The sequence below is a fragment of the Rhopalosiphum maidis genome, chromosome 2, assembly GCF_003676215.2.
Source record: "Rhopalosiphum maidis isolate BTI-1 chromosome 2, ASM367621v3, whole genome shotgun sequence".
Classification (NCBI taxonomy): domain Eukaryota; kingdom Metazoa; phylum Arthropoda; class Insecta; order Hemiptera; family Aphididae; genus Rhopalosiphum; species Rhopalosiphum maidis.
This window is the reverse complement of record NC_040878.1, coordinates 90,532,270-90,553,804: the sequence shown is the minus strand read 5'-3', so window position 1 is coordinate 90,553,804 and position 21,535 is coordinate 90,532,270. Positions and strand designations below refer to the sequence as shown.

The window sequence follows — 21,535 nt, the reverse complement described above, 5'->3', positions numbered from 1 at the left end:
CATATTCTATTATATACAACCAGTTCGGTCACAGTGCAACACTACTACTGCAAGTTGACGATGTGCAGCATTTATGATATAGTAAAGAAAAAAACCTAGGAAATTTCTAGGTCAAATGTGTTCGGAAAAAAAGAGAGAAGCTAAAAGGAGAAAAACCATCATTATCATTATTATACGGATATTTCGTCTATGATCTTTATACGCGTTTCGTACCAAGTCAGACATTAAGTGCACTCCAACGTTGTCAGATCTAATGTCTCGCGGGGGATCCGTTACACGTCAAAATTTAAGCACTCGCTAATTTTAAAATATATATATATACGAGCGCGCGCGCGTTAGCATGTGTACATGAGTACATGTTTATGCGTGTGTGTAAAAACTGTACACTTATGTGATTTCTATATCATAGCGTTTTATTTGCGCCGGCGGTCATGTAGAGATTTCATTCGGAGTAGAGTGAAAAAAATGGCAACGACCTCGGAGGCACGAATAAATTCTTATATCGTGTCAGGGGTCGAATTTCTCCGACAAAGCCGATCGGTTTTAGCCGAAAACAGACTTTCGTAGTAGTTATAATATATACGTGCGATAATAAAATTTACTATATATGGTATGGATATATTAATTATATATACACATATTCGATTTCAATACCTACTATATTACGTGCATAAACTCGCTTCGATAATTAGCGATAATCTTCAGCTCAGACCCGTTATTATGTCTACAATAATAATCATTATTACATTAATTATGCAATAAACGACGAATAATTTATACCACATATAAAAACTACTTGTTTCTATTGACTACAAAAGCTTTAAGTAGTTAAACATAAGACAAAATATTCTCAACTGCACATAATATGCTTCAATTTACTAATATTATGTTACCTATACTCTATACTATATATTTAATTATAAACAATACGGCTTGCGTATTTAATAAATTATATTAAATGAGGTATTTGAACAGCTAGGAACATAAAATGTTTAGCGTTGAATGTATTAATAATACTTACAAGTATATTTTTTTTTAAATAAAATTTATAAAACAAACAATTTATAATTAAGTATATCAATAAATATTATGTATATCAGTTTACATCATAATTTGAAAAAAACAGACACCATGGATAACACTTTAAAAGCAGATTTGGCTAAGGTTGATTATAATTTAAGACAATTTATATTTAAGTAAGATTTAAATCTCTATGAAGTACATTACGTAGATAAATTAATTAACTATTGAAATATAATAAACATTAATTATTTTTAGCATAATATATTATAGTGCTACATAATATTGGATTCAATTAAACCAGGTTTGTGATTTGGGGACATACGAGCCATTATTATGTATTTCATAGTATGATGTGCCCCCCACTAACCTACCCCCAGACTTGGATTTAGTCAGTTCCTCATATATGTAATTAAATTAAATTTCTAATACTCTCATTCGTAGGATAATTTTTACTATAAAATGGAATTAACATTAAAATACTATAAAAATAGGTTATAACAATATGGTAATGTGCGATAGTTATCAGAATTGCATACGACGCGACGTCGTTAAATATATGTTGTATTGTCAATAATAATTTTGTCGGTCGACGACGCGTTACTGGCGGCTCTAGAGCTGCAGCAACAGCGTAATCATAAAGGTTGAAAAACAAGAACGCGAAGGGAAAAGTCTGGTACTTACCCATTTATAATATTATATACACTCGATTCGTTTTTTTTTTTTTTATGGCATCAGATCTATACCTACTCGTTATATAGATACAGTTACACAAGGAGTATAATAATATATATATATATACATATATGAATTAAATATAAACCGCGGAGTCATTAAAAACTAATGTCCGAATACGACTTAAAAAACACAACAATGATTTATACAAGATGAGCCTCGACGAAGTGTCGTTTACTACGTACCTATATATAAACGAGACCACGACGGAGAAAGAAATTCCGACGAGGTTATAAAGGTGCGTAGAAACCGGTGCCCCGAGGGGTAGTACATTCGGCTCTAACCTGGATACACTCACACACAGACACACACACACATGCATATGCTGTATACAAGCGTGCATAGCATGCATGCGCAACATCCGAGAGTATCCTGCAACAGAGATTATACGTAATGCATGTTATGATTTCTTGAGATCGTAAAAAAAAGCCGTTGATATGCGTTCGTGGCGCGTGCGTGGTTTTTCTTCCATACATTGTCTGCATATTGTAGCTCGTGGGCGTAGGTACAAGGTATAGGTACAAGGTACTTATATACGAAACGCGAGAAGAAAAACAGACAATGGACAATCGTAAAAAAAGACGAAAAAAATAACACTAAGGTGCGCATAATATTATAATGATCGAAGCTTTTTTATGGAGAGAAAATACCACGCGCACGTTATTACTTATTAGCTTCCGCCGTGGTCCCGGAAGTATGTAGCTGCGTGATAACAAGACCTTCTATACCACGCTACTTATATATGTATAAATGCCTCGTTAAAAGCCTGCATGGTATATACCATAATATAATACCTGCTGTAACTACGCGCATCACAGCCACGACCAGAAATATGATAATATAAAAATAAAATAGCGCGTCATATTATATTCAACTTATGAGTGGTGTTCGCACGAAACGTATGAATCGTGACTTACAGCTGCGCGCGTATTACAAATATTGGCCGTCCGTCAATGACAGCCGCAAGAGCACAGCCATTAAAACGGTGCGATCTGAATAAAGAGCAAAATAAAGAGTTGACCGAAAACTGCGTAGCAATAATAATATACATTATTATTTATTATTATTATGTGTGTGATACATCGCAGTGTTTGTAGACAACTGCGTGGCATGTAACAGGTTTCGTTTATTGACGCTGTCATTAGCGTCATGGTGAGGAAGCCGTCGCAGGCTATACAGCTAATAATTTTAAGGGGGTCCAAAACGTTATAGCTTCGGAGAAGGAGAATGGCAGTGCAACTATTATCATCTTATATTATATACTTACCTATATGTCCAACGGCGTCGGACATGAATTTTTTTTTGTCACGACCCACATAATATAAGCGGTTTCCAAAAAACGTATATTGTAAGATATTCATTTTATATATAAGCCAATGCGAGAAGTGAGAAAAATATACGCAATAATATTATTAAATAATAGGTACGTATACGCGTCCATGTACGTGGGTACGTGGTGCAGTTGTATTATTATTTTGTGACAAGTCACGCGTTTAAATTATAATCATAATAGACTATATGGTCGCATACCAAAACTATATTGCCTATAGGAATATATAACTGCCGATAGAAAAAACTCACTTATCGATATGTAACTATAATAATATCCTGCGGAGGACAGTTCTCGGTAAATTACTGTCACATCACGTAAAGAAAATGTCCCCGGTGACTTTAACGGTGGAAAAAATCCTTAGTGACTTTAACGGTGGTTGTCTCTAGACTTTTAAAATGGTGGCTAAAGATTTCTCCATGCGAGTAAATCACTTTAAATTCCAAAGAGAGATTTTAGTTACGTCGTTAAGCATAATAATAATAATAATAATAATATTTTTGGTAAATTGTGTATATTACGTACCGTGAACCAGAAGACGGCGAGTGCGTTTGAGACACGTCGCTAAGTGTAATCCAAAACTCAGATAAAATAAAATTTGAAAATAATATGTATTTTCTTACGTCGGGCCCGACACTATTATAACGTGTAAGTAGGTATTTATTAATATTATACTACGTGCAGCGTGTGCGTTGAAAAAAAATTTCTAGGGCGGCGTCTTTTGCAAAGTACACAACGCACTTTTAGTAGCAGGCAAAAAACAAAAACAAAAAAAAGTTCCGCGCAAGATTTTGAACACACAGCGCGCGCGCACACACTCGGACCACGCGAACGCGGACGACGACGACGACAACGACGGTTGCAGGTTGGCGGCCGGCGAGACCGTAAATCACACACTGCACGCACGCAGGTAACTCAACTCGACCGGTGGCGCGGAGGCCGCCGCCGCCGCCACGTGAAAACCCGCCGCGAGTCCATCCGCCTCCCACCTGACGACCAATCGTCGTTACCCAAAGACCTAATTCCACCGCCGCCGCCGCCGCCGACTCGGTAGAACCACCGCCGACGCACGCACGCACTCGCATTCTCTCGGCGCTTGCACGCACACAACCGACGGGTTCCGTTAAATCTCTCAGCTGCTGCTTCGGCTTCAGGTCACACGCGCGCGCGCGCACACACACGTCGAATCAACGGCACTATACGCTCGTGTGTGTGTGAATCGCCGAAACCGCGGTGCTGCCGTCATGTATATACGCGTTTTATACGTTTTTTAAACTCATTTTTTCGGTCCCCATAATGCCATGTATAATACGTATATGTTATGTGAATCTCGTACGGTAAATCGCCATATACTATGTACACTGCAGCGTAACGTATAAATATATGAGTTTATAAATTACAACAAGTCTATCGGCAGAACGTGTGCGCTTAATATATGTAGTCGACTTATTTGTTTATCTGTATATAGTGTCTACAACATATAATTATTATATTGTAAAAGGTGCTTACAATGTGATGTTCAGGTTTTAAAAGTAAAAATAATCGATATTTTTACATTGAAGACAATCTTTAATGCATTACAAATTATACCTATATATACACCGACCCAAGGAAAAAATTGTTCACAATTTTATATCAGAATGTTATAGCAACCACAACATCATTATACGGCCATCATCTATTATTGCTAGTATAATGAATTTATTAAACTTAATAACCAAAATTATTTTTTATCAAAGTAATTCATATTTTAATTATTTACTTATATAACTCTAAGTCTATATCCCTTATTGTATATATATATATTTGTTGTATATCATTATAAAGACCAATTATAAATTATTCAATATAAATATCATAATAATATATTATAGATATATGTACGCGGTATATAAATATTTTAATAAGTTATACATGATGTATAAAATTAAATTTTAAATATGACTACATATAATATAGACATTATCCATCAACACCCATCTATGTCTAACCTTAGCTGAAATAAGATATTTAAATAAATAAAATTAAAAATAATGTTTTTCTCGATGAAAAGTAAAACGGATATAAATAACACGTTGTACGATTTCTAATATTTTTAATTTTAGATAGTAGCCCAATAGGGATTATATTATCGAAGTAATTTTAAGACGCTTTAAGAGGACGTCATCATATCCAAATTTATTTTCTCCATCTTACTAATGCATACCAAATTTTACGTTCAGATTAATCTGTTTAACTCAGATAGTTGTAATATTAAAGTGAATTAACTTATTATCAAGCGTAAAAGTAAAAATATTACCTAGGGCTTCACAAAAATTTTTTTGATATTTAATTTTAAAGCATATTATAACTTAGTAAAAATTATAAATTTTGTGTGCAGGGTATTATTTTCTCTTTTTGATTATTATCTAGACATATGTGCTGAAATACTTACTTGACTCTAAAAAACAAGATGTTTGCGCATCTTATGTAAGAATTACGACCTTTATGTAGATTGAATTTTATTAGTAGGTATTAATATATTTATTATTCTGTATCCGCCTAAAGCGATGGTTTTTAAAAAATTATAACGTAGGATATAATCATTCATAACACAGAGAACTCAATACAGTGATGTAGAAATGTATTCATATGTTTGAGTGTTTCCTAATACCAGTTTAAAATAAAACAATTTTTTTTACATATTTTATTCTTTTTAATTCATATTATTTTGCATAATAGTCTATAAATGTGTTTTTTGTATTCGTGTTTAATTTATCTTTAAAATTGTAGAATTAACACACATACATTGGATTAATAAATAATTATCGTTTATAGACATATTATTATAAATTAAATGTCGTTTCTATACCCCAAAGTATTATATTACAGAAATATAGAAGAATATAAATAGATATGAACATACAGCAGCTATAATGTATTTTGCTATACATGACGTCCAAGTGGTTTGTTTTTCTCGTGACAAGTGACAAACGTTATAAGACATATATAATGAGAGTCTAACAGTACAGAAAAGGGAGCTGGAACGACGATAGGATGAGAAAAGATTTTAAACAGAACATGAGATAATAAAGTATAGGAGAGTCAATTTTCCCACTGAATAGTTTATTCAGTATTTCAGCATATGTATTCGTATTATTTAAATTCGCAACTTACCTATACGAACAGCCTGCAGCAGAAGAGAACCCATACTTGCGATATGCTGTTTTATCTTTTGTATAGGTATATACGTTAATCTGGTATAACAACCGTCACCATATCCATGATGATTATCGAACGTGTTCGCAATTTTACCATAACGGGACGTTTTCGATAATACGCCTGTAAGTCGTAATAACTACTATATAATATGTTGTATACTAATATATATGTATATTGTATGATTGTACAATATATAATATTTAGATCCCTACTGTTATAGTTTAATATTCTAAAATTGGGAAAAAAGTAAAGAAATAAGGGATAAAAAAACATAATGTTAAATATTTAATTTTTCATAGATTTTGAAAGATTTGAATTTTTCGGTAGAGGTGATTTCATCATAGTATATAATGCATTTCTTAAAATGTTTTTCTTTATTAAAAATTGGTATCTGTGCTTCAAAATTTTAATCTACATGAACATTAAATTTATAATTATTACTTTTATGAGTGAATATGTTTTTAAATAATCATATAAACACCACCTAATGTTTATGGATATTAATTAATACATATATATTGTTTCTTAAATGATAAGTTAAAGGGACTTAACTTCATTAAGATATACTTTTAAGTAAATTATTTATTAAATTATACTTATTTTTAAATATTGATTTGTTCAAGTACCCACCTAAATTTCTTTTGATATACCTACTTAAAGATTTTTGCTAACATTTTATACTTACGAGTATAAATCATAATAATACATGCAATATATGCAGTAAGTACTAACTAGTAACTATGTCCTATATATCCTCTCCGAATTTTGTAAACTTCTTTGGAATGGAATTATATGCAAACCAGTTATTATATATTTATATTACATACCAATAAATCGCTTACTCCCTTTTAAGTATCCGTGTCGTTTGTACATAGAAAATAATGACTGTCAGAATATACCTATCTATATTTTTAAAAATGATTTACATAAAATATAACTAATTATCATAATAAACTAGAACGATATTTCTAGGAAAAAACTTCATATTATCCTCGTTGTTGATTTCTAATAAACCGTCATTATTTTTATAATATTTTTAATGCCCATATTGTTATAGGCGTATTAAAATTATACCCGCACTAGCTACAAGCATTTTAAAGGTTCATTGACACAATCAATTTATAATAATATTACTATTATAGATACACACGTGTATGTTATAACTTGTACACTGATTGTTTACGATGCTAGATAGAAAGTGTTCGATAAATTCTCAGTAAACATATGGATTTTTGGTTGTAACACATAAAATCCCGTCATGAATATAGTATATAACTAAATTGAATTTTTTATTTAGATCTCCGTTCTAGTTTTAATATTTTAACTATTTTTATACTTTGAACATAATATTTTTACACATCAGTTACCGCTCGACCGGTTTTAATATACGGCATGTTATTACAGGTTTTTAAGGAACTTTAATTTATTCTTATTATTTACTTATAATTTTATATTTGTTGTCTAATTATAATTAAGCTTTATATAAAGTGGTTAATACATTTTAAATTCCAGCTAAACTTTCTACAAATAACTAATGTAAATTTTTAGTAACCCTGCAGAGTATTATTTTAATTCATGATTTTCAAAATTAAAATAAATACAAGATGTCTAGATATATAATGTTATAGTATTAATATAATACTATTTGTTTTTCTCGTGGTATTAAACCTAATAAATGAGTACTCACTATTGATGATGACCAGTTGTTACAAGCTGATTTTGATAGCTTTTCTTCGAAGAAATTGGATTTATCAAAAATCGTTAATTATCATTCAATCTCTCCAAGTTTAAAATGTTTACATTTAACTGCTAGGAACCAATATTCGGTGGTATTTTCTTATTGCCTCGATGATAACAATAATCTGAGAGTATATGACTATATTACGAATCTTCGCTTTTAGTTAAGCTATAATCTTGACTCTAGTCCGCATATAAAATATGTGTGCTGTAAGATCTTTAAAACACTCGGTTTTATTATCACTTATACAATTTGCAAAATAATTTCAGCTGTGTATGTACATTAAAGTTTTATATTGTGCTCTGCCCATCCAGTATTGGAGTACGGTTGTGTGTTATATGGGATTTCTATAAAGATGACAATTCAAGCCATCTAGAGTAAGTTTTTGAGTTTTACACAAAATGGATTTTGCTGAACGCAAATTTGCTATGTTGTACGTTAGTAAGTCAATACACTGCTTGAATACAACGTACTTTTAAATGGAAAAATTGAATTTTCTGCACTTGTCTCGAAAATTCGTTTTAAAGTACCTTCAGTTGGGCTTCCGAATTACGCTGCTCCTTTTCACGTTAAATGTATTTGCATTGACAAATTATTTAGTAAATTAGCTGCAAATATGATCGACCTCAAACATAAGTGTGAACCCAAATTTAAATTTCTTAACATTATTATGATCATTGAATTTCTAATTACTGTTAAGTTTACTTACATATATATTTAACAACATGTTTGCCAATTTTAATTTGAATGTATTTTATTTTAAGCTTACTTTTGTTAATAAAATAAATAATACATTAGGTATACCTAAGTGTAATATATACATTCATTAAAACCACACATAATTTCTTCTTGTTGACCATTTTATTTAAGCTGATTAAATCTATATAGGTTAATTTTTAATTTTATAGTCTGTTGAAATAATCTTTGCACGTTTTGGATAGTAGAAAATAAATATATCGTTCTAAAAAATTGCAACTTATTTAGAACAATTATTTATACAAGAAAATAATTGTTTTTGTAAAACTATAAATTTATATTATTTAATTTTTTTTTAACTACTTGTTTTTAAATAATATTGATACTCAGTGTTTAAGTGCGGTAAAACATATTCGTATATCTCGATAAATGCTTCTTTGTTGAAATAAGATTATGATTCTACGATACTTAGAGAATAGTGGTACATATGCGTTATTATCTATGATATAAGCATACTATATATTTCAGAAATTCGCGCTCCACCTAATTATCTCAGCAATACTATATTATACCATTTAAACCACTCTTGGTTATAATGATAAAATAACGTGCACACTTGTTTCACATTTGCATATAAATGACTTATATACTATCATATTATACAGTATGAATAATAATAATACTTATATACTTATACTTACATTTATATGTCATTCAACTATTTTATCACTGTTTTACGTTTTACTTTTTTCCAAACATCATATAGAGCATAAAGTATGAATTATTACGTAAATAAATATATTCTAAATAAGCTTTTTAATAGATATATAGTATTTATTTTTTGCTATTTTTATAAGTATTTAATCAACAATTGTTATATAGGTGATTCTATACATCCTACTTTGACGCAACACGCGTTATCCGGCGTATGATTCTTAAGAATCAACGGATCGTGTCAGAGGTGATAAGGGAGATCGAGTCCCACTTGTTCGCTAAGTAATATTTCTTATAACATTAACTATGAATATTGTATACGTATACGCTCTCGCGGACTGCATAAAAAAATGAGGTTTGATAGAACACCATGGCCAATTGGATGGAAAAGCGAAGAAAATAAAATGAAAATGGACAGTGATGACTGTTGTAGTATGTTATGAATCATAATTAATGAGTGATGAGTGTTGAATGTTGACTGTTGAGTGATGACCAATTGAAAATATTGCGGTTACCAATAGGTACTTTCCACGAGTATAACTTCCGTGATGATATAGTCTGCACATTGTCATCTTAGTTGAGCTTACTGTAATTTCCAGTGTGATGAAGAACTATGGGCTTATAGAACCTCAACTTGGAATTTTCCTATGGTCGTTCAATGAGATTTTAAAACTATTGAGTTCAACTGAAAAAATTACTTTTAAGGTGACCGCATACTATATTATTATGGTTTACGTGGTACACTCAACGATCTAATATCCAATAAGGTATGTTCTTCAGTCAGTTCTACGAAACGATCACAACGGCTGTTTTTTCCACATCCAGCTACGCTGTCTAATTCTCGATCGCACCATTTTCGTAAATTTTTTTAATTTTCAAATGTTGACACTGTTAACAGTGCTGTGCAGTGTAACAAAATTCCGGCTCACGAACCTCGTGATCTAAAACCAACCATTTTTGCGTCACGGTAATTTTAGTGTGTCCCTATTATATTATATATTACTGTGCAGCAACGAAACGAGTTTTCATCGATCAATCTAGATATTACGAGTTTTCCAAGAATTTATACACCAGGTAGCGTCAAGGTAGAATGCACAAAGTCACCTAAATTATATACAAGTTTATTGGAGGAATAGACAGTCTCATACGTATCCCAGTCTTACAACCGTTATTTAAGAAATATTAAAATTAATTAGGTTTTCATATTATTTTATCATGAGCTTATATGTATATAGGTCTAAAAATCTAAAGAAAAGCTTAGTAGAATGTATGGTGATGGGATGTATGGTGGTTTTTAGTTGAACCCTACAACAGATAAATATCAATTATTTCAATAGTTATAATATTTGTACATCAGTCTGCAAACCTTATGGCCATAGTATGCATGTTTTTACGTAATGTTTAACATTAGTTTAACACAGTGGTTATACCGTAACATTTAGTTCACAGACTCACATATTCAAACTTTATTGTAATTGTTAGTACCAACAAATATATATTTAGTTAACAGTTAGTATTTTTATGATCAAAATTATTAACATTGATTGACGTGATGGTACAAGTTCCAACTTGTCTTTTATTACCATGAAGATATGTTTATCCTTCGCTGATAACGACAACATAGCACTTCATAACGGCCGGACAGTGACACAGTGTTGAACTGTAGTCACTACTATTTTTTACAGCATATTCTTCATCTTTTTTTAATAGTAATTTATAAAAATAAAACTAATAATATATTAGTATGTATTTGAATATTCAACATATTAGGTAGGTACTAGGTATCAATATGAAATAATTATAGATGAAATGCAATATTCTATGATAAATAAAAACTAAACCTGGATATTAGTGCATCCCACATACTAAATTATTATATTTACTATAAAATAACATTTTTTTTTTTTTTTATCAAAATGATATACACTTCTAAATATGAAATTACTTCCGTTATATATGCATTAGCTACACGATCTAACAACAGACTTATAATTATTTATAATTTTTTACTTTTAAATAGAATGTTGATTGACTGGTATATAAGTAGTATTATATATATTGTTATTTATCATATAGTTGGTTCGTATACATCACTTGGTTTTTTTTTTTTTTTATAGCCTTTTGTCTATATAATTAAGCTAAAGATTTAACTACTTTAGACACAGGCTATACAGCTAATGTATTTTTAAAGAGATCGCTCACGAATCGATTTTATTAGAAACTCATCAGTTTTACTATCATTATCCATAAACGAATGATTATGCATTTAATGTTTACAATTTTGAGAATTTAATGGATTTAAATTTCATGTTTGCATACATTGCTTTTTTGTATTTATATTAGTTTACCTAAATTACATACAATGAACTTAGTAGAGAAATATAATTAAAACACTATTCAAATTCTAGTAAAATTATAGATGACATTAATTTGAGTTGATTAATTAATTTTTTATGTTTAAATTATATGTGACGTATAAAAACAATAAGTTGTATATTGCATTGTTTTATTTATGCAGATGTATAGAATAATTAAAATATACATAATGGGTATCTTTTATTATATAGTTACTCGTACAAGCTGCGAATACTGAATAAAATGTCAAGGACAACTTTTTATATACTTTCTGACTTCTGTAAATAATAAATTGTTAAAATATTGTTCAATTTAATCATTTAATATACGAATTCCGAGCAATACATAATATATACTATGTATATAATAATTTATAAACATACTAATATTAATAATAAAAATTAATCAACCTTGTCTATATTATTACTTTCTGCTAGATAAGATTATTAAAAAAAAAAAATTAAACATCTAATTTCCGATCGAAACTGTCTATTATGTACAATGCATATAATAAATAATAATACCTAGCTTAAATTATTATGAATAAAAAATTTTCGAAACACCATCTATGATTGACCTAATCATGCGTTGAACAGAAGAGAAAAAGTTATAATCAACAGACTCCGCATCTGCCATACTAAACTAACGCACGGATACCTAGCTTTATGGCAACGGACGAAAAACCATTTTGCATTACTTGCAGAACAGAACTAAATAAAAATACAAAAAACACATATTCATAGAATATCAACAGTATACAAATATGTCCTCTTCAATTTCGGCATTTTCAACTCTATAGAGAGCAGCACTTGAGCCTAACACAGATACAAATAAACTAATTTCTAAATTCTTAAATAAAAGAAACTTGATTCAAAAATGTAAAACCGTATTATAAATTAAATATACTTTAACTCGGTATAACTAATGGCCATTGTCGTTGATATTAATTAAGAAAAATTATAAGAAAAAAATTTGCGGGTACCCAAAATGGCTAACACTGCAGAGAGACAAAACTTTAGTGGACTTCTGCTTTGAAAGATTTTGTCAAATTTGATTTACCTATATATCCATATTATTTTTTTATCATAAACCGTTCCACAAGAATTCCATTTATCCTGAAATACGTTGCCGTGGTAAAGTGTGGCATTGGTGTGTTGATAATCATGATAATGGTTACTATTGTTGTACGCACCGAGAAACCGGATTAATAAGAGCGCTTTCGATATACATGACTAAAATAGGGCGTGTAAACTGTATAATGTGTGGGACTTGTGGGCTAGCTACACATACTATATAGATAGTTTAAAAACAAGCAGAAACTTTTATCGGAATTTTTAACTAGGTATAGGTATTAACTGCTAAGGTACTACAAGATTTCAGGTTTAGGCGTGAAAACCCGTATATTTGCAGATACGATCGATTTTAAAATTAAATTAATTGATTACCATACGCCCAAACCAAAGTGTATACAAAACTACTAACTATAAATTTTTATTTTAAACTAATATGGTATATATATAGATACAATACGCAAAATAAAGATCCTATTATATGGAAATTTCTAAATAATTATATATGATTACTTGATTTATAATAATATATTATGTATATATCCTATACAAATATATAAAATAAATATGAAATGTACATATCACAGAATGATATAAAGAAATAAAATTATTGTTTAACCGATATTAAACTATTAGGTATTTAGGTTATAAAATTGTTTATTTATACTATATTAATAACTAATATTTTAAGTTTAAATATAAGTGTATAATTGCTAGGTGTCAAAATTAATTGTATTTAAATTTTTGAACGTCGATAATTATTGTATTTTTGATATTATCGTTTTAAAAAAAAGATGTTTGGAGAAACTAAAATTTAAATATTTCATAAATATTATAAGAATTTTCTTATACAATTTATATTTCTTGAATGCTGAAGTTTATAATTACAATTATACTTTATAATAACCGGAACATAAAATCAGATCCAAGAAGATAACATTAAAATTTAAAATTATGTATTATAGTTTTATTCTTCATTAAGTAGGAATAATACAGCTTTTTAATATAAAAGAAAAATAATTTAGCTTTCTAGCTTTCAATTAAATACTTACCATTTAGATAAAACAATTTATAAAGAGTATATAAAAAGAAAGCAGTCAAACTCAAAAACGTTGATACTCTACTTAGATATTTATTGGCGCAAGATGACATTACAGTTTTACTATTATCATACTATACTCGCCATTCGGCCATATTAGAAGCGTCTATATTTGTAACAATTGAAGTACCTATAGGTGTAGTATGTCTTGAAAAATCTATAACAGCAAATCGAAATGACACACTTTATAAAATGCCATCATTTTATTAGGTGTTAATATTAATAATAGATATTTTGTATACACGATTATTATAACAATGCTGCTTGAAGAAAAATAATTATATGTTTATTATAAGACCCCGTCTAGTTGTATATATTAATTATTAGTTGAGTTATTACACTGTATTTTTGTTAGTTTTAGTTTGATCTTTCTATTCGTAAATGTTTTTTTTTAAGAAAACATGCGGCAAACCTGTTTTGTAATGCTAATCTAACACTCGCCAGCGCAATACAGTTATGGTTTATGTGAAATATTTGGTAAACATCATTAGGATACCTATACTTAATTTATTATATTATTATGATTAAAACTTTTTTAATGTGAAATATACCAATACTATTATTTTTACCATAGTAATGATTAAGCTAAATTATACAATGTAAATTGTATTAGTAGGTACATAGTTATTGTATACCTATTCAAAAGTCCGAATGAATTCCCTACTTTTTACGTCCAATTTAATGATTTTATTTTATAAATCAAAGCAAATATGAAGTATTTAAACTATTTTTCATATGTAGATAATTGATTTAGATATAGGGCAAAGATATATAATATATGCATAACTTCATTAAAAATATGTATATTCCATATCTTATTAGGATTAGATTAATTATTAATAATTATCACAGTATGGTATTTATGCATTCTTAATTTGATTTTAGTTCTCAATTAAGGTTATCATCAGGTCATGATTTAATAATAGTTAAAAACCCAATATACTTATGATAGATTTTTGGTCCTTATTGTTTCTGTATGCAAATGAAAAGTCTCATTTAAAGATCATTATAAATTATTTATTTATTTTTTGAATACCTACTCTACATCCATATTTTATTATGTAGTCTATCCATTTTACTATTATTTAATTTATTAGAAAAATTAGAAATGTTATTCCTTAGGTATAATGAATACCTATATTAAATGCAAGATATTTAGTTTATTTTATATTATTTACATTAAATTTATTGGACTTTTTATAAAGTTGTCCAACTAACATGAAGTGGTAGTTATTTTATATAATAATTATAATACATTTAACATTTTAATTCTAACCTTTTCTGCGAATGTTGTTTAATTCTTTTATATTTCTTCGTTGGCCAATGCGTTTCTTTTTCTATTTATCTACTATTGTGAAAATTGACTTCTCTGTATTATACGAGTACACGACAATTCTCATACTAATATCTTTTAAATATTATTTTTTAAGAATACCCTAAGGTGTTGTCTTAGTTATCTTAAAATAATTAAAATATAATAAATTATATTTTAGTAACTTCTAAAATGTGTATGTTAGATTTTTAGCCTCATATTTGATTTTTTTATTTAGTTTTGATAACTGTAAGTTTATAATAAAAGAAATTCTAGCTTATTTTCATAAAATAACAATTTAAAAGCTACTATTTTAATATTAAATTATTTATTAGCTATTATTATTTGTTACACCAGCAAAATTAAAGTGTTACTCGATATTAGTAAAAGATAACAATTAAGAATTTTGTAATTATAATATCTTCAAATATTTCTCGAACAAGTATTATCTAATATATTTTAAATATTATTATTTCGATCATTTTGGATCATAAATTAGGTTTGATCACTTAAATCTATAAAAATAAATAAATAAATAAATAATTTATTGTGTTATCTATTATCTTCTTGATGCATATTGACATGTACATAATACGATGTTGTGAAAAAAAAATTAAATAAAAAAAAAGTGGTATAAATATGAATATTATTTAATTACTTATACTTATATACTTTACTTATTCTTTTATACTTTTTCCAACAACAGACACAGATATTATACATCGATGAAATGACTAAACTTTCATAATAATAGCAAATTAATATTAATAACACGTGTTAAAAAAAATAACTAAAAAAATGTTAATTCTGATTACAAACATTAAAACTTATTTTCACACATTTGAATACATCTACATGAGTAAAAAAAACGAGGAAACAATTGTAATTTAAGATGACGTAGCTATTGTTTTATTATTAATTTTAAAAAAATATGTGAGTACCTGCACGTAAGATTCATATAAATGCCTGATCAAAACTTTTCAGTTATTGGAAAATAATTATTATAGGTGTCTATATCAATCAATAAGTAATTTATCTTTGTCGTTATTGACATATTAATAATAATTATTATTATTATAAGATCATTAGCGTGGGTACCTCAATAAGCAGTTTATGTTTATGTATTTTATCATTTAAGTTTCTTGTTTGAGCAGTTGAACTGCGGCTTGTAGATACAATGCGGTTTCTTATGAGTTCCCCTTTTATGACATAACGTGAATAGTAATAACCGCATAACTATTATCATGATAATAATCACGACAAAATTCTCCTAAAAAAATTATTCATATATTAATAATTGGAAACAGGATTTTATGCCCTAAAAAATAATCAAAAATTAATTTTATTTTTATTTTCTGTCTGCGTGGAGGATTGTCAAAAATTGTGTCAAATTAATTACAGAAACTAGTGGATTTAAGTGATTTATGACTTATGAGTTTGAAGCGGAAACGTTTATACTTGATTTTGGCAGCTTATTCTACTTTATTTTAAATTTATTAGGTGTGGTTTGAAATATAGAATAGGGCATTTTTGATTAAACGGAGAATTATGGAATTGAAAATTTGTATTTTGTTTGTATTAAAATTTTTGGCTGCATCCAACAGTTGAATATCATTTGTTTAAAATCTAGACGAACATAAAAAAATAGTGATTTATAGAGGATTAATAAATTTTGTTTTTGTTGTAAGTTTGTAGTATTTAAAAAAAAAAATATGTAGTGGTTTATAAATATATTTTGGATAATTCGTTTTTTTTTTTTTTTGTAATATACTCAAATAAAACGTTGGTCAAATCTCTAATAACGAGAGCTGCAGTATAATTTGATTATTTAGACTTTTTATAAATGGTACTATATCTCTTTTTAAGGTGAAGAATAAATACATATTTCCATGATTTATTATTACTTTCCTTTTGTCTTACCAAGACATGGGGTCTAAAGGGTTTTGTAGATTTTTTTCAGCGTTATAATTGATTTTTCGTGTGAAAATAGATAAATTTATAAAGTTTTTTTACTTTTTTATTCTCAATGTTGCCATTATTGGACGGCTGATTTTTCATGTAATATGTCCAGTTCACAACTAATGTATTAGCATTGACCACACATGCTTATTGTAATAATTAATTACGAATAGTATGTTTCATTAAATAAGTTTAAAAAAATAGATATTTCTTTGTATAATATTTTGAATTTCTTAATTATTTACACTAAATATTAGACAAAAGGACTTATTACAAAACGTTTTCGAGTTGTTTTTATTTAATATGATAATATCTACTCTGTTTATGATATATTATAATGTATAATTATAGGACGGCAATTGTTCACTTTTTACTATACTTTCTTTTACGACCAAGTCAAACTTCCAAGCATATTATTGATATTATGATCGTTGAATATTCAAGTATTATAGAATAGTATACAGTCGCATCAAGTAGTAAAATATTTAATAAAAAGGTTGTAATATCGTTTTTAATAAGGTTGTAATTATAAAAACATGTAGATTGTATTTTAAACCAAATACGGCACTCAAAATAAATTATAGGTGCTTCTACTTTTTTAACCTCTAAGGAGTTTTGTATAGGCAATTCATTGTGCCTATCAGAATACAACGGCATTAGTCGTATAATATTCATTTATTGAAGTATTGTACAATACTTTAAAATTATTTTTTGTTACATGCTCAACCCATCGAAATATTCATTGAAAATTTTTCAAATTTATTAATATATTATTTTTATTTATTTATTTATTTATTTATTTATTGACACCTATTACTATAATAAAACATTTCTTAACGTGTATATATTTGTTTAATTTTAACTATTTATTGTTTTAGTGGTTATAATAATTACATATTGACATGGAATATTAAAAATATAAAACGTATTCTTCAATGTTTTATAATATGTAAACAAATATAATACTTTATACTTTTTATATTTCAATTGTCATATTATTCATTTATATTTGATTTCGAAAAGAATTGAACAATATAGTGTGTTTTTATCAAAATTATAACATTGAATTTATAATTATTATTTTCAGTTTTTGTTGAATGAAAACATTTATATTAAAAGACATCAACAATTTTAAAGGAGTACAATTTCAATTAAACACACAATTTAATTTTAATAATTAATGTAACGATTAATAATACAATATTTGTTATTAAAATATTAATATATTGTATTATAATATAAAATAATATAATGTTACTACCATTTTTATAAATTGTAAAATAATAAAAATAATACACCATACTAATTTAATAATAATTATATTATTTTAATCGTTTTTATATTTATTTTTACATGGATATAGTTATTTTTAAAGTTTACTTGTTTCTTAGCTACTAATGTTAGGTATCCTTTTACCACAGATAATGCAACACAAATAGCATAACGCTGCGCGTGCTTGGCAGTATTCAACATTTTATTAATTTTAATAAGTTTTTATTTTACTCCTCCAGTATTTTTATTTTACTACTAAATATACATATGTGCTATATGTATCATGTGTTGTATGTCCCTATTAAATGTTACACTAGAACTCAATAATAAACAACAATATACAATATTATTTCAAACTAGCCATAAAAATATATATAATTATAAAATATAATAACAATAAATACTGTTCTTGAATTAAAATATTTAGAGGTTTTTAATTTGAAGTTTATTTAGCTTTTAATTCTAGTATTTTAAAACTTCATTTAGTAAGAATTAAACTTATAATATTATAATAAATTTAAAAATAGATTAGTTCTATTATTTTTCTTATGTACCTATTCAGTTTTGCCAATTTTCGTTAGTACCAAGGATATAATATTAAATATTGATGAAAAAGTTTTGTATTAGATAGGTTAGGTTAGAATATAATTTGAATAACAAACTTAGATTTAAATAATTGAATGCATTTACATTTTAAATACTATTATTATTTAATTGTATAATCTTTTATATTATTATTTTTGTATAACTGAATGTTTTAAATTTTTTTTAATGCTTTTTATTTTATATTATAGTATTAATAACTAAATAATATTTATTTTATAATTCATTTGTTAAACATTAAAAATTATAAAAATTTGCATTGTTAAAAATATGAAACAATTTATTAATCATTCCGCAATCATAATCATTTACAAATTAATAGAAACCATCCTAAAAATATGAACAAGATAATAGTTATTGATAGGCATTTAACAAAAATTTAGAGTAATTTTTACATAAAATTCATTTATCCGATAAGAAAATAATGTAATATATATTATACAATTACATACTATTGAACCTATTTTGGTATTGGTAGTTAATTTTCCATGACGTGTATATAATTTAAATTATTTTATATATTTTTGGGGTTTGTTTGATAGTTTACAGTTTAGTGGTTTGTTTATATAAGCCATGATAAGTTATTATCTGTAAAACGATATTAAAAACGAAATTATGGCTTTCTCTTGTAGAGCTGTATCGACGCTACTTTAAACATTGAATATTATACATTTTATTTCCTTAATCCCATTTTCTCACAAACAGTACAAACCGAATATAATCTGTACGTCTGTTTTTTCCGGCTGTATACGTTAGTTTGAGAATACGTTTTTTCGATTCACCAGTGCGGTACAGATAACTGATAAGTTTGCTGGATAAGCGGAGAAAATCCGTTATCGACTTGCTATCAATGCAACGAACGGCGGCGTCTGATCTAAGTATCTAATATAATAATGTAGGTAAATTATAATTCTATAAGCTATTACAGCCATTGATAATTCATTCTGTAAAATAAAAATAAAATCTATAGAAAACCGCAGTGACTGGAGATAATAACTTATAACTATTATATTACTAATATATTATTTTTATTTTATTTTACGGACAACTGTCCAATTTCAAAAGAGTAGTATAATAGGTAATAATAATAAAAATAGTGAAGAGAATAAGTAAGAGTAACGTTAAAAAGTTTGGAAAAATGATTTAACATTATACAATAAATAGAAGAAAAACAATATACCTAGGTAATACGTATAAAGACGTCAAATCAAACCTAGCGGATCAATAAATATAAATTAGTATTATTATGATTATAAGTAGTAAAAATGAAATGACTCGGCTCAATTTAGAGGGAGAAAGAAGTTATAACTTATAAATAATATTATACGTATATGTGGCTTTAGTTATGATTATTTGTATTAAAAACAATAAATACATTGATGCTTCATCTTCATTAGTCTTAAATGTTTTTACAATTTAAAACATTTTGATAATATATTTATATATAATATGATATGTATTTATTTCTAAGTAGGAATGCATAAACATATTATATTTACATACATTTATTTTTTACATATAATATTTCTGTGACTTAGTGTAAGAAAGGCCACATTTGGACTAATTTGAGATTATTTGACTTATATGCCATTATAATATTTGATTATGTTATTTGATAACTTAAAGCGTTAAAAGTTAAAACAGCCAATTTCTCTGATGCAGTATGACCAACTTGACACATACATTAGCCATTTTGATATAAGTCGATACTCGATAGGCCTATAGTAGTAGGTACCTATATATACGTAAATATAATGTCTTTATTTCAACATTTCCAGTCTTATATAATATTATTTTATAGATACCACATTTGCGTTTTGAAATCAATCAATAAAGTTTATAATTATTAGTTACTAACATTATGTGAAATTGTATTATATTATTGGGTTTTAATAAAATAAAAAGATAAGATGTTTATAATTATTAAAATTGTGTATTTTAATTTTTAGTTTTCAACCCACTGGAAGGTAGTAATAATCATTAAGATATTTTATTAAATTAAGAATGGAAACAAATTTAGTTATAGTAATTCCAAAACCTTAACATAAAATCCATAATTATTGTTTTGGTTATTTTTTTTTTTAAATTGCCCCATTTTACAACTAAATTTCCCGCTATAATGTTCTTTTTTAATATTGGCTCTTCTTGCACCATGCCACAGATTTATTTTCTAGAATAGTTTATTGTAAATTGTATTATTATTTCAGATTAATTGAAATAACAAATTCCTCACACTATCTTTCTATTAAAATTTATAAGGTTAAAACCACCGTTAAAATGTTTGCATATTATTTAACTTGTTGATTTGATATAATATATATTATTGTTTACGTAGTTATATACCAATATATTGTATTATTGTATATAACATAACATAGAGCGCTTCAGTAGCGCGTTTTGTAAATTCAAATAAAAAATCAATCGTCGACCA

General features: G+C 27.1%; 1 protein-coding gene across 1 annotated transcript in view; it reads right to left on the bottom strand.

Annotated features, from left to right (window-relative positions):
* Nucleotides 1-3,975, bottom strand: part of LOC113551582 (rhoGEF domain-containing protein gxcI) — a 65,684-nt gene extending 61,709 nt beyond the window's left edge. Inside the window, 1 exon segment of the mRNA XM_026953901.1 lies at nucleotides 3,611-3,975. The gene's annotated coding sequence lies outside the window, so the exon portion shown is untranslated.
* Between the last annotated feature and the right edge of the window lie 17,560 nt (nucleotides 3,976-21,535).